General features: G+C 39.6%; 1 protein-coding gene across 1 annotated transcript in view; it reads right to left on the reverse strand.

The window, feature by feature from the left end:
- SPAG17 (sperm associated antigen 17) overlaps window positions 1-15374 on the reverse strand; it is a 262478-nt gene that overhangs the window by 163303 nt on the left and 83801 nt on the right. The gene's annotated exons all lie outside the window — the stretch shown is intronic.

A 15374-nucleotide genomic window follows, 5' to 3' on the forward strand; every position in this document is an offset into this window, starting at 1 on the left:
AATAATGGAAATGGTTATGTTAGCAATCTTTTATTTCTTGGAGACCAAATTCAAATGAAAGATAAAAGCTGCTTGACATAGGCGCCATGTGAATGTTGCTCCCCAACTTGCAATTTAATGTTGATCCTGTTGGTATGCGGCCTAATTGGGGTGAAATGAGGTTATTGAGTTTTCTTTGGGTGACGACAACCGCTAGGAACATACAGCTGTATTGTCCAGATGTGTGGCACTGACAGCCTGTTTTACAACTGTGCTTTTTACAGCTTGTTTCCCCTAAATTTCACACAACTCTTTAACATCTGGGCCCTTTTCCTTAGAGCCCTATAACCACTTTATTTACTGCAAAAAAATAAAATCACGTAAAATATACCATAAAAAGTTGTTATGTGTTTCTCTTTATTCATGTTGTCTCCCTAATAAAGTTCACCTCTGCCGGAAGCACTGTCACAAAAATAATCTAGTCGAAGTATTTTCCGACTTTTGTTTTTAAGCAAGCATAAGATTTATTTATAACCTTGAGATGAATTAGGTGTTACCAAAATGTTCTGACATGTTGCTTTTGTCCCCCCTTGGAGCAATTACTCCTCTGGGCACATATGGTGTCAATTTCAGACCCTGTGTCTCAGACAATGAGTGTGCACACCACGCCTCATCGAGCTGCGTCTTGTCTGGGGTTTGCACCAGCTCTTGGTCAGGGCCTTCCTGACTGATCTGGTTCCTTATGAATTTCACTTTTCCAAGGGAAATAGCTGAAAGAAAAGGAGATGGCTATTTTGCTTCTAACTGCAAAAGGCCCTGTGGATTATCATATGCCAGAATGTAATTGGACCTCTTGGAGACCATATCAGGGGTTTCCTGCGTTGCATCGCAGAAGGGGAAAGCCAGGGAAAGGACTCCTTTAAAACTGCTATTTCTAAAATCCAATGGAACAAACCGAGTGTCAGAAAGCTTTGTGTGTGTCTAAGCAAACATGCACCATAGAACAGAGCACTTTGCTTTTTATGGCAGTTCTCTTACTGCTAAAACGATTTAGGGAAAGCAACGTGATGGCTGTGATGTCTGGGAGCAGGAAAATATAAGGGTACACCTGTAGAACCTCTCCATTTAATGGTGACCCAGATGTAAGAGGGAAGGGGATGCTAAGGGGACAGATGGTCACACATTTACTGTAAAATGAAAGCTGTCTGATTGAATCCAGCTCTAAGGGTAGAACTGTATTTGATTTGAAATGGCATTTTTTGATACTAGTTAAACAGTGTGCCGACGATCAGGCTGCTTTGCGACATCTGGTTCAAAATATACAAATTTAGGTTTTTAAAGCTCACAGTAATCTAGTATGGGGTGTTTCCCTGTAATACAAGTATAATGACAGTGTTGAAGGGAAGTCAGCACTGAAATGGGTTACCCAAGGTGGTGTGGAGTCTCTTTTCCTGATGACCTGTGAAAAAAGGATATTTACTTATGTCTGGGGTGGTTTGGGTGAAGCCTGCCTGGCGTCATGTTGATGGATGGGATCTCTCTGGAGTGGCTTTCTATCCCCATGTCTCTATGAGTCTACGAATGTTACCTCACTGTGTTAAAATGTACTCAAAGAACAACAAAATGTCCTGAGAGTAAGGTATTTTGCAGGCCATAAAAGTTATTTCTGGTCCATCTAAAACTGTCTGTAGAGAGCTTGGTTTAAAACAAAAATCTGGCATGGCTTGCACACAGCAATGACATCCTGCTGTGAAATGGGAGATTAGTGATGAGAAGTGCTGCTGGAATTGTGGGCATCTGTGTTCTTAAGACACAGGGGCACAGAGTGAGAGTGGTGCCAGAGCAAGGCAGCATGGTGGAGGGCCTGGGGATCCCTCTGCCCCCTCCTCCCGGAACAGTCCCGGGGGCCCCATAGAGGCAGACCCACACTGCAGAGAAAGGCAGGGCAGGGCCAGGTGGTGCCATTAGCGAAGGCAGCTCCTCAGCCCGCCTGCCCTCCCAATGGGTTGTTCGGAAGAGATTTGACTCCCACACATGCCATTTCCTCTCTGTGCTTCCCACAAATGGAATGATAGTGTGAGTCCTTGGGATAATTGATGAAAATGAAAGTCTGCTGTATTCTAAATCTAAAGCTGAAATTTTTATGGTATGTGGGTCACCCTCAGGAGAGGCAGAAAAAGAAAGATGTTTGCAAGTTAATTTCTACTGAAAATCCTTTTTTCTACACTCTATAATTCACAATTCCGCCCAATCAAGAGCCAGTAGTTTCTTTCTGTTGACAAACAAATCCTTGGAGGACCTTTGTTTAAAGGATAAGTCTTTGAGTGAAGAAAAAGAAACACTGCAGACAGAATTTAAAGAAATGCAACTTTTCACATAACATTCCCGAAAGGCTTCCCTTCCCTTGCCTTACTTATAGTAGCGGAAATAATCACTAAACCATCAACCTTCCAGCATGTAAAGGCTGCCTGTCCAGCGCTGAGTCAATGCGTGTGTGTGCATGTGGGTGTGTCTCCGTGTATGTACCTGTGGGGGGGGTGGGGAGGCAAGCTGACAAGGGCTGGAGGTATTGGGATGCTGAGGGATACAACAGAAAATGGGGGCAGAAGTTGGTCGGGAGTAATTAGACAGAAACTCAAGCTTGCAGAACTAGGTAGAAAAAGAGTCGTAAGTGGGTGAAAACTGGGTACTCACTGAGCAGAAATACCAAATAAATGAGCCTGGAATGAGTCAGAAACTTAAAAAATGAATTTTAAGAGCAAATGAGAGTCATTAAAATGGAGAAAAACCTTTGCCAGGCGAGGCCTGTATGAGTCTCCTGGACTTATTCAGGCTAGGCCTCATGACCTCCTATGGCTGGGGGTAAGTCCTGGCCAAGACATCAGAGGGGTTTGGTCCTGGGAAAGACCAATACAGGAGGAAATTTAGCTTCAGAGAGTATATAGCTGAGGTGGGAAGACAAGTCTGTATTTTATTGTATGCAAATCTTGTTTTGAGGGTGGATGCCCTTTGTCTGTTGGGAAATTTGTGTTACTGAGCACACTAAGAAATAAAATCAATTCCTCTGTATCACTGACCTGGCTAAACATTTATGTCACATTTATTTTCTAAAGATTTGATCCAACAAAAATATACCAAGTAAGCCAAATGCTTTCCTTGCTGGGGGATCAGGCCTACCCACAGACTCTGGTACCCTCCCTTCTCTCCCACCCCTCCTCTGTGGCCCCTCCCACATGAGTAGTAAGCACAACATCTGCCTGGATAAACACTTAGAATTGTTCCACAGATTCCTAAGGAAAGGAAATGTATGCATGTGTGCAAGTGTGTGCATATATATAAACACATGTACACACATGCATATGTATATTTGTATATACGACAGGTGATAGCCAGAAAGATAGATAGACAGACAGACAGGACTTCCATGGGGTCTGCTGCCTGGTTTCCCTGATGGGCTTACAAGGAAGAATATGGAGCAGTTTGAATCATTGCTGAACTTGCTGCACTTTCAATCCAGGTGAGTTCTGAGGAAGTGTAAAGATTTTGCATCTGCATTTCTCTTGGCTAGAACAGGCCAAGGGATGAAAGTGGTGGCGGAGAGAGAAAAGTATGGTTGTGTTGGGCAGAGAAGGAAGGGGTGATGGAAGAGGGATGAACAGAGGCAAGTCTTTACTTCCAGGGACTCCAAATAGCCACCAGCACTCCTAAAAAAACTCTTTTGGTTTCAGGGTCCCCCTTATGGCTCATGGTGTTTGTTATAGTGGCTGTAATAATGCACAGGATATGACTTCATATTTAACCTTTTGCCCTTGGGTCAATGATGTAGTGTTGGTTTGGATATGTAAGATCTCAGTGAACAAGAGCAGAATCCATAACTTTAACTCAGTTCAGACTAGCACAAGGTTGAGCTAAGAGGTTTTTGACACACAGAAGATCAAATTCTTCATTCATTCATTCATTAATTTATTCATTCATTCGTTGATATCACATTCTTTAGGGTACCTCATTTCCTTAATATATGACTAGGTGCTATAGTTCTTCCACATTGCAAAAAGTCCAAATAGTACCCGAAGGATGTACAATGAAGAGAAATACTTCCCCAATACCCTCTACCATTCCCTTTTTCCAGAGGTAATCACTGTTAACTAATTCTTATGTGTCCTTATGTAATTTCCTATACATATATAAACTTACATATGTATATCTTTTTTTATTTTAATATAAATAGGATCATGCTTTCATATTGTCAAATAGTTTGTGGTTTTATATACAAAGTTATCTAGGACAGATTTCTAAGACATGTATTGCTTATTTATGTATTTTTTAATTATTTGCATTCTCTTCTATTGTATGGGTGTTCGGTCATTTATTTAACCAGTTTCCTATTGAGGGACACTTGGTTAATTTCAGTTTTTTTTTCTATTAAGTCCATATATTTTTTAAATATTTAGAGATACTTCCAAATTCACATTTGAAAAGTTAGTAGCATTTTTGTTCTCACCACCAATATATGAAAGGGTGTGTTTTTCCACCCCTTCATAAACACTGGGTATTCTCCAATTCTATCTTTGTCTACCTCAGTGCTGACAGATCTTTCTGTGATGATGGAAATGCTCTCTACCTGAACTGTGAATATAGTAACCAACAGTCACACAGAGTTATTGAGCACTTGAACATTACTAGTGTGACTGAGGAACTACATTTTTAGTTTTTTTTTTTTAATTGATTAAAACTTAAATAGTCACATGTACTTAGTGGCTACTATTTTGGTCGGGGCAGGTCTGTGTAATAGTGAAAAATGAAAAATAGCATCTATTTAGAAGTATGTTTCTTTGATATATATTTTAACTGAAGTATAGTTGATATACAATAGTACATTGGTTTCAAGTATACAATATAGTGATATGACAGTTACATTATTAAATGCTCACCCCAACTAGTGTAGTTACTATCTGTTCAAAACAGATGTTACAGAACTATTGATTATGTTCTCTATGCTGTACTTTCATCCCTGTGTCTAATTTATATTATGATTGAGATTTCGTGCCTCTTTATCCCCTTCTCCTATTTCACCCCCTGCCCCAACCCCTCCCCCATGGGAACCACCAAGCACTTCTCAGTGTCTGTGAGTCTACTGCTGTCCTGTTTTTTTTGTTTCATTTTGTTTTTAGATTTCTACATATAAGTGTAATCATATGGTATTTGTCTTTCTCTGCCTGACTTAGTTGATTTAGCATAGTACCCTCTGGGTCCATCCATGTTGTAGCAAATAGCAAGATTTTTTTCTTTTTATGGCTGAACAATATTCTGTTGTATATGTGTACCACATCTTTATCCATGTATCTATTGACAGACACTTAGGTTGCTTCCCTATCTTGGCAATTGTAAATAACATGTCAATAAACGTAAGGGTGCATTTTCTTTTCAAATCAGAGATTTGTTTTCTTTGAGTAAATTTCTAGCAGTGGAATTACCGTGTAGTATGGTATTTCTATTTTTAATTTTTTTGAGGAACCTCCATACTGCTTTCCACAGTGGTTGCATCAATTGACACTCCCACCAACAGTGTAGGAAGGTTCCCTTTTCTCCACATCCTCACCAGCATTTGTTATTTCTGGTTCCTTGGATACTGGACATTCTGACTGGTGTGAGGTGATAGCTCGTTGTGGTTCTGATTTGCATTTCCCTGATGATTAGTGATGTGGAGCATCTTTTCTTGTGTCTGTTGGCCATCTGTATGTCTTCTTTGGAAAAAGGTCTGTTCAGCTCCTCTGCCCATTTTTTAATTGCATTATTTTTGGGGGGTGTTGAGTTGTATGAGTTCTTTATATATTTTGGATGTTAACCACTTATCAGTTATATCATTTACAAATATATTCTCCCATATTGAGTAAGGGGGTGGGTGCAGCAAAAGGGTGAGCTAGCAGCTAGGTTTTGAGGGAGGCATGAGGGTAAAGGAAACTGCCCTGGGGAGTAATACTTGCAGTCTGTATGCATGTGTCTGATGTGTGTAGACATGTGGTGTGTGATTGTGTGTGTGTGCATGCATGTGTCTGTGTGTATGTGTACAAGAGTATGTATATATATGTATATATGCACAAGAATATGTGTGTTTATATGTGCAGTGGCCTTTGGGGATGACTAAAATTATTGAAAGATACTCAGTATCTAAAATACTGTCAAAACTGAAATTGTGGATGTGGAAGAATTAATAAAAAGAAGATTACTAACACTTTTGATTGGCACCTTTAAAGTATGTACTGCTGACTATGTAGCATTTCTATCTAATTATCCTGCAGAACATCAGAGATTATGTACACCATTATTTTCAGATTAAATATGTATAATTTATTCATCAAAGTAAGTGTGGAACTACATGTGCCACCTTCCAAGGTTGTTGCTTGGGTAGCATCATTATTTGCTTACACATTCTGCTCTTATATATGTTCTATCTGCTTATAACATTAAAAAGTCAGACGAACTATTGTCTGAATGTTTGTGTATGTGTATGCTACAAAATTTTAAATGTTTAGAGTGAAGGGCTGTTTTCGACAGATCTGATTCTGCATGTAAATGTAGACAAAATGGAGTTAACACTGTCAATGAAAGTGAACTAAAATACAGTGGGGGGCCATGAAGGAAGCCGAATAAATGGTGTCCTTCTCTTGGAAATTGTTCCAGAATAATGTTAAATTCTGTATTCTGTCAAACCATAAACATTTTCAACAAACATCTGCTGACTCCAACAAGGTGCACTTTTTACCTAGTGAATAAATAGCCTTAGCAACCAATATGTATAACTATGCGTAGATCAAAATTGCTTTAGCCAATTGTAATTCTGACACAACTAATGTATGCCCTCTGGAAGTCCCCCTTTTTGCCATTAAAAATACTAAACCCTTTCCTCTCTTGGAATAAACATTTGTGTTTCCTCCTCAATCTGTGTTCCAGATTGCAATCCCTAAGACTCCCACCTGAATGTGACTAATTGTTTTACAGCTTTTTTTTTGGTTGACATGCATATTTGATGAAAAAGATGGAAAAACAGGTGATTAGCAAATGGCTGAAAAGGACTGCTTATGTGGAGGTGCCCTGACTTGAAAAGACCCCTGTTGAGAATTTTAGCTCCTTTTGTACAAGGGATGATGAACCAGCCACTTGAAGCCTTAACTACTTACGTGCAACACAGTACAAAAGTTGCATTTGTATTCCAGTCTTCTCTAATACCACTGGGTAGCCTTGGGCAAGGTAATGATTAGTATCTGAAACCTCAGAGTTTTATCCACAGCAGGGCTTTGCAGCAGTGGCACTACTGACATTTTGAGTCAGTCCCCCTTTTTATTGTAGGAGGTTTTCCTTTGCCCTGTACAAAGTGTGGTGCATCCCTGGCTTCCATGCAGAGCTGTGCCAGCCAAAGGCATCTCTAGACATTGTCAAATGTTCCCCAGGGAGCACAATCGTCCCTGATTGGAAACTGCTGATCTACAGAAAGAGAATCCAAATAATGCTGATCTTATAAGACTGTATTAAAATTGAATGAAATAACTCATAAAAAGATTTAGCATGGTGCATGATATATGTATAGTACACCCTCACCGAAGTTAGCTCTATTACTGTGCTTATGTCCAGAACAAAATTGGAATTCTTGAAGGCCTTCCAGCTCAGGTTAGGGGAACAAGAAAAGGAATGGACTTAAGAGTGTTCAGGCAGGTGCACAGTGACCGTAATTCATCATCTGCTGGTGGTGACCACCTGGCTTCTCCTTTCATTGAACCCTCTCTCTCTGCTCTGACAAGGGCAAACCATGCTCTATTTAGGGAAAGCAGAGATAAAAAGAGAAGGTGTAAAAACATATTTTGTTGTGGTGCAGTGTATAATGCAAGGGGGTAGAGAAGGAGGAAGTTTGCTATTCTTAATTTTTCTAAAATGGGAGACGGAAGAATTAAATGAAGAGTGCTCTGCAATTCCACAGCCCCCTTTTCCTGTTCCCTCCACTCTCTTTCCTCCTTCATTCCTTCTGCATTTACTAAGTGCCAACTATACTGCAGCCATTGCATTACTTGATCCTTTGCATGTCTAGTCTATCCAATTCACATTCTTTAAGTATTGAATAATTTCCAATGAGGCATAATTGGAAAAACAGCTGGAAGGATAAGGGTAGCAGTGAGAGAAGGCAATGGAGAGAGAAAAAGAGGGAAGAAAAAGAAGGGGAATGACTGAAACATATTTTCTCACTTGGAGCAGAGGAAAAGAAAATAAGCAATATTAACTGGTCTATACATGAATTTAAAGGCATCTGAAGATAGAGGCTCCACATAGATCACACTGTCTGCCTAACACAAATGGAACATTATGGAAGTGCTCAGACTACAGTGTGGTGAGATGTTCATAATGATGATAAATATCCATAGCAGGTGACTCCTAGATCATTTTCAGCTGTCCATAATTAAACTGGTATCATCTCTTGATAATGTCAGGGCTGTAAAATAATTCCAGTCATTTGGACCCCTTACATCTGTGCTGAAATGAAATAATATTTGGCAGTAACAAGGAGTCACTGAAACTAAATAAACAACCCCTTTCAAGACTATATACAAGTCGGTAACATAATCATAATAACATTTGACAGGGATTAAGACTTCTTTGGGGCTGTAAGGAAGTTTCAGAAGCAGCAATAACAAATACATGTAAGGTAGAACTGATCTGTGCTTGTATAATTTGAAACGTGTTGAATTTCCCAAAGGAGATGTGCATTTTGGACATCTAATATGCACACGTCAAAAAAGCACAGAATTCTATCTTAGAAATGTTTGTTGGGATTACTCTTACAAAGAAGGATAAAGCAAAACTTCCCTTTTTTATTAAGAAATGTTTTGGGTTTTTGCATGCTTGAAAAATCATGAATATATTTTGAAAATATATGAATATACTCATATGAGTTAGATGCAATCATATATGGAAGAATGATGCAGAAAGTTCAGATGTGTATTAGCTTTAAATATGTATTAGCAATACATGATTCTATTACCAAGGCAATCTTCTTTTGTAGATCAAGATCTTTTCCTTAGTCTCAAGATGCTCCCACCCCTCTGAAGTCATTCTTGGTTCTCGCAGCTTATAGTCAATACTACAATTGAACAACCCTGAACGTTTTTTGAATCTTTCCAGAGGGATCTAGTTCACTTGTATTGGAATTATTTGTGTATAGGGTTTGTCTCCTCTAGGAGTTTGGAAGGTCAGATCCCTTTCTGATTCATTTTTTCTAAATCTCCTCACAGAATCCAATGCCTATGTAGACATACAGTATACCATTCATTCAATAAATATGCCTCCTTTTCTCCATAAAACTTATTACCATCTAATGTTACACATACTTTACTTTTCTACTTTTTCCCTTTCCCAATTTAAACATAAGCCTCATAAAGACATCAGTTTTCATCTATTTCTTTCCTTACTGATCTGAATTCAAAGTCTAGAATACAGAAGAAGCTTAGTAAATAATTAATGAATTAAGTCAGATGGCCACTGTGAACCATGTTTTACACTGCTTGATTGCAAAGTTTACCACTACTTGGAGTCTCTACTGTCATGAGTCACCCAGACTTAGATTTTCCTACTGGGCTGGATCAAATCTGAATTAACTGAGGCCTCTGGAGCGTACACTGTGCAAGTTGTTCACCCTTTCTTAGAGACTTGTTCTATAGGTGGATTGTTCTTGTGGTGCAAATCCTGGTGATGTCCATTTTTCACCATCCAACTGTTGAGATGGAGCCATCTTGGTTACGCACTAACTTGGTTTAAAGATCCACCTTGTCACTCATTCATCAGATTTTTACAGAGTACCCACTACATTCCTCGTACTGAAGATACAGCAACAAAAAGAGCAGCCCCTGCCCATATGACCTCTCAGTCAAGGGAAGGAGGCCAGTGCAATGTGCACGGAGTATGCCCTAGAGTATCCTGTGCGCTGCCCACCGATGGAGCCAAGTGAGGGTGCAGTGGCCCAGGAAAGGCATCTCATCCAAACTGGGAGAGGCAGCAAAGGTTTCCTACAGGTGACACTGAGTGAGTCTTGAAGGATTGGTGGGAGTGACCGTGACTGAGGTTGGGTGGTATGAGATGGGCAAGGAGGACAGGAGAGAGAGAGAAGGGCAGTATCCCAGGCAGAAGTACTGAGCCAGAGAGAGTGGCATAATCCAGAAACTAGAATGTGGTTGGGAGAGGAGGCTGGGGGCTTAGGGAACAGGAGCAGCAGGTGGCCAGGGGAGGGGAGAAGACTCAGGAAAGTCAATACTAGAGAGGTAACAAGGGTAAGACCACCAGACATTTTAAAAGAATTTGTATTTTACCTTTAAAGTGATGAGACAAAGTTTTAAGCAGGTGAGAGCTAAAATGTCTAGAATCCTGTGAGTTATAGCATTTTATTTATCTTTAGTGACTGCTCATATTCAGCAACAAATCCAGGCTTTATTAATGTCTTGGGGACCCAAGGCAAACGCCAAAACCCGTGAATGTGCCCTGCAGAGCTTACACTCTGTACTTTCCTCCTCCAGCTTTGACTGTCATTTGCCCCTAGCACTAGAGGCACATATGTTTAACAGAGGTATTCTAGTTTGCCCAGAGGTGAGAGACAAAGATGTGGGCAGGTGGCATTGACTACCTTGAAAAACAGGGGAAGGTGCAAAATGTGAACGTTTTCTGATAAGTTGACTTTGGCAGAACTCAACAGACTGAAGAATATACACATCCTGGCAACAGAGGCCTGTGAGGGCATCTTCACCTATGTCCCTCCAGCACCTAGAATGATGCCTGGCACAAGGGCACAAAATGAAAGAATGAATGAATGGATGGATGCACACTGGCAATGGAGAATGTGAGGAGGAGAAGAATAAGTGGAGTCTGCTCAGTTTTGGGTGGGTGCCAAGGGTAGTCCAGAGTAAGACAGAGATCTCCTTGTAGAGGAGGATAGCCCTTTTCAGGCCATGTGGGCAGTGTGTGCACATAGAGGTGGCTGTGTCTCTTCAAGTGCAGGCTCAGAGGTGACTGGGTGCTTGTCCAGGAGGTGTGTTATTACAGGAAATAGTAAGTATTGGCAAAGATGTGGAGAAAAGGGAACCCACATATACTGTTGGTGGGAATGTAAATTGGTGCTGCTCACTATGGAAAACAGCATGAAGGTTCCTCAAAAATTAAAAAATAGGAATACCAGACTCAACAATTCTACTTCTGGGTATTTACCTGAAGAAAAAAAATTACTAATTTGACAGACAGTACACCCTTGTGTGTTTTGTAGCACTGTTTACAATAGGCAAGATATGGAAGCAACCTACATGTCTGTCAGTGGACGAATGGATAAAAATGTGCAACATATATACAACAGAATATTGCTCACCCATAAAAAAGAAAGAAGTCATTTTTATTTGTGACAACATAAATGGGCTTAGAGGGTATTATGGTAAGTAAATCAGACAGAGAAAGACACATACCATATGATTTCACTTATATGTGAAACCCCCCCAAAATAAAAAACAAACAAAACAAAAATGGACTCAAATACAGAGAACAAATTGGTGGTTGCCATAGGGGTGGAGGGTAGCAGGACGGGTGAACTTGAGGAAGGGGATAAAGAGGTACAAACTTCCAATTATAAAATAAATAAGTTACAGGAATGACAGTTCAGCATAGGGAATATAGTCAACAATATTGTAATATCTTTGTATGGTGATAGATGATAACTACACTTACCCTGGTGAGCATTTCATGATGTATATAATTGCTGAATCACTATGTTGTACACCTGAGACTAATAGAATATTGTATGTGAACTATATTTCAATAAAGAAAAAGGTGTGTCTTTAGACTTTCCTGAAGACACCCCTGATCCCCATCACTGTGGCTGAGACCTGGAATCAGCATTTTTAATGAGCTCTCCTGGTGACTGACTCTGAGGCATGCCACTTTGAGGACCACTGATACAAAAAGGCAAGAAGAGGAGCAAAGTAGGAGCCAAAGAGCCTCCTGCACTGACCCTCCCAGATGTCTTCTCTGAGGTGGCTTTCCCTGGGTGGTGCCACCCAGCCCTTCAGCAGGCAGGCCTTTATTAGCAGCCTTGAATCTGGGCCCTTCCAATGCAGTGGCCTTTTGAATTTGTGAGGGGCCCTGATGAGGGATCCTTCCTTTATGTATCCCTCATAGCACCTAATATCTGTTTTGAAATCACTTAAAGCAAATATTTTTCATTCTGAATTTAAACAGTAGAGGGTCCCCTCCCATTTTCAGAAGAAATCTAAAAATGAAATTACATAATCATTTCAGTTTAATGAATTCCATACTCATAAAAACAGCCAATAAATATATGATTAAATGTTCAATCTTACACTTTTTGTTTATCAAACTAAGATTTAAAAAAACACAGTTTGAAGAGGGTATAGTTAAATGAGAACTGTTAAAAGGAATGTAAATTGGCACAAACTGTCTTGAATGCATTTTGACAATATGTGTTAAGAGCTTTAAAAAGATTTATATACTTTGACTCAGTAATTCCATTTCTTGAAACTTTTCATAAGGAAACAATCAGGGCCACAACTATTGGTAAACATTCTAAATTTAGCAAAAGGGGGAGTGGATAAATGAATTATTGAACAGAGACATGCTTCCTATTATATTGACACTGAATATGGATTTAGAAAAAAGCTAATGTCATAATATGTGAAAAGGACATGGTACAAGGATATATAATTCTTATTTAAAAAAAAGAAGTGTATATCTCTGCATGGCAGAATATTCTACAGATACTTCTTCCTTACTTTCAGTACTATTTTCCTACTACTATATAGGCTATGCTTTTTTTACATTTTCCAAATGTTCTACAATTAAAATGTACTGCTATAACTCGGGGAGGTGGGGAATATTTTCCCTGCCCGGGGCAAAATAACTTTGAAATAGAAATTAGTCAAAGGGAGAAACAGAGTGGGAGAAATAGAAATTAGTCAAAGGGAGAAAAAGCAATCACCCACTTCTGCTCGCCCATGTCTCTGGCAACCCAGCTGCAGAAAAACAAACCCCACCCAACCTCTCCGGTCCACATATGCCCTCGCTCCTCCTTGTAATCACCTATTGATATGGAGATGGCTACTTCTCTCCACCCCTTGGAAACACCTCTTGATATGGTGATGAACTAAGGCCAGGTGAGAGATTCTGGAAGTATTGAAATTTTACCCACAACTGCTTTTATAACAGCTAATAAGTTGAATACACAGCCTCTCATATTCCTTCCCAGCTCACCCAGCTCAGAATTCTTCGATGGCTCCCACACCTGAAGTATAAACTGTACACTCCTCAGCAGGACATAATTCACTTTATATTCCTTATGACCTACCCTTGACACACCTGTCCCACCTTGCTCCAGGCTGCTCTTCCATTTTCCCTCCCATACATCAGGGACACCCACCATTTGGAGCTCCTTCATCATGCTGGCCCATCTTACGTCTGCTGGATTTTTCAAAAGGCTCATTAGTTTGCCTAGATTCCCTCCCCCGCTTTATTACTTCATAAACTCCCCACTCAGCTTTTAAGCTATTTTCCTAAAGCCTTTCCCTCAAAACTTTAGGAAGATTTAGGCATTGTTCTCACTTCGCTGCACCTTTTAAAACTTCTTTGTTACCATAGGGTACTAGAATTGCTCATTTCCTATCTGTTTTCCAAGTTGAAGGCTGGATTCATGTTGTTATTGGCAAATGGTAGACAACAATAAAACACATGCTGAACAAAATAACCAACATGCAAATCACACAGACCTTCACAAACATTGTGCAGGTTGCTTCTTATAAAAGAGCACCCTGCAATGGCAGTTTAGGTGACATCCAGCCAGCCTCACTCTCGCCAAGCCAGTGTGTTCAAAGGTTGCAGTGTGCTCAAAGGTTGGGAAGCAAATGGCATTAGTTCACTGATTTAGAAAGTCATGTCCTGGAAGTGCCTCATGTGCCAAAGAGACTGTGTGTATAGGAGAAGTTTCATTTGTTCACCCATTCTACAAACATTTATTGTGCCCTTCCAATGTGCTAAATTTGGTCTCCAAATATACTCCCAGTGTGCATATCCACAGGAGGTGGAAAAATATTACAACTTTCTATTAAATCTATCTTTATTTTGTCATTTTTAGCTTTTGTTTTGAAGACTTTCTTTGATATTTCTACTGTTTGTATTTTTACACATTTTTAGCACAAGGTACATGGAATAAATGCTCAGTTTTTTCCTAACTGATGGGATATGTGATCAAAAGAGTTTGGGATTGCTGGCATAGAGCACTGGGGTTTAGTGATGAGTAACACATGGCTTCTAGTGCTCATGCCATTCACTGTGAAGCAGGGGGAGGCAGATACAAACAAACAATCACAGCATAACACAGCAAGATGATTCTGCCTTGGGGGATTCCAAGAAGATTTCATAAAAAAGACAGCATTTGAACAGCATTATTTGGTTGATAAATGGAAACATCTATATCTAAATTTTACATAATTCTCTTCAACTCAGTGTACTTTGCACTCACTGAAGGAGTATAAAGTGAATTAAATGTTATAATGTCTAAAAGAGATGAGTTAGAGTTAGCAAAACTGTAAATAAATGGAACCATGTGTGTTCACTTACAGAACAAGGTAGGTGTGCTTTGAGACAGAAATCCTAGATTTCCCAGTCACTTCATAATGCCTGATCAGGATCTACCCCACTTTCTATCTACTCTCAAAATAGCCCAGATCCCAAAGGCTTCTAGAGAAAATCCTGTTAGTTACTGCCAATTTACTTTTGTATTTTCTCTATCTAATTTGGTTTATTGTTGTATTTTACAGCTTTATGCAAAGTGGTCAGTATTCTAAGTCGAGGATGTTTTTTGCCCAGGGAATGATGTGAATAACTGATCAAACCTAACTGAAATTTCAGAGGCCAAATGTGCGCCTGCAGAAGCCTGTTGTGGCAGTTCTTTTAGAAACTTGAAGACAAGGGGAAACACTTGCTCAGTAATATCACTAGCGAAAACTCCTGGAGCTCGCACTTTTGTTTAGATAAATTACTAAGCAGGTTAAACTTGACCGTCAGATTCTTGACTGTAGGGACTGTGTCTTGAAGGGGGGCAGGTTACTGAACCTCGGTGAGACTTTTTCTTCACTTTGTAAATGAGAATAGAATATGTCAAGCCACCTAATGAGGTTGCTGATGGAATCAAATTTGACATTGTGTGTCAAAGTATTTTTTACCCAAAAAGCTATCTTCTAAATATGAGCTGTTGTTATTATTATTCTTTTCTTTTAGAGTTCCAGCAAACGGTACTTGCCTATTTGAGAAAATGTTGTTTTCCATAAAATATTGAATCAAAAATGACTGAATGAATGTGGAAGTTT

This window comes from Manis pentadactyla, chromosome 4, assembly GCF_030020395.1.
Source record: "Manis pentadactyla isolate mManPen7 chromosome 4, mManPen7.hap1, whole genome shotgun sequence".
Classification (NCBI taxonomy): Eukaryota; Metazoa; Chordata; class Mammalia; order Pholidota; family Manidae; genus Manis; species Manis pentadactyla.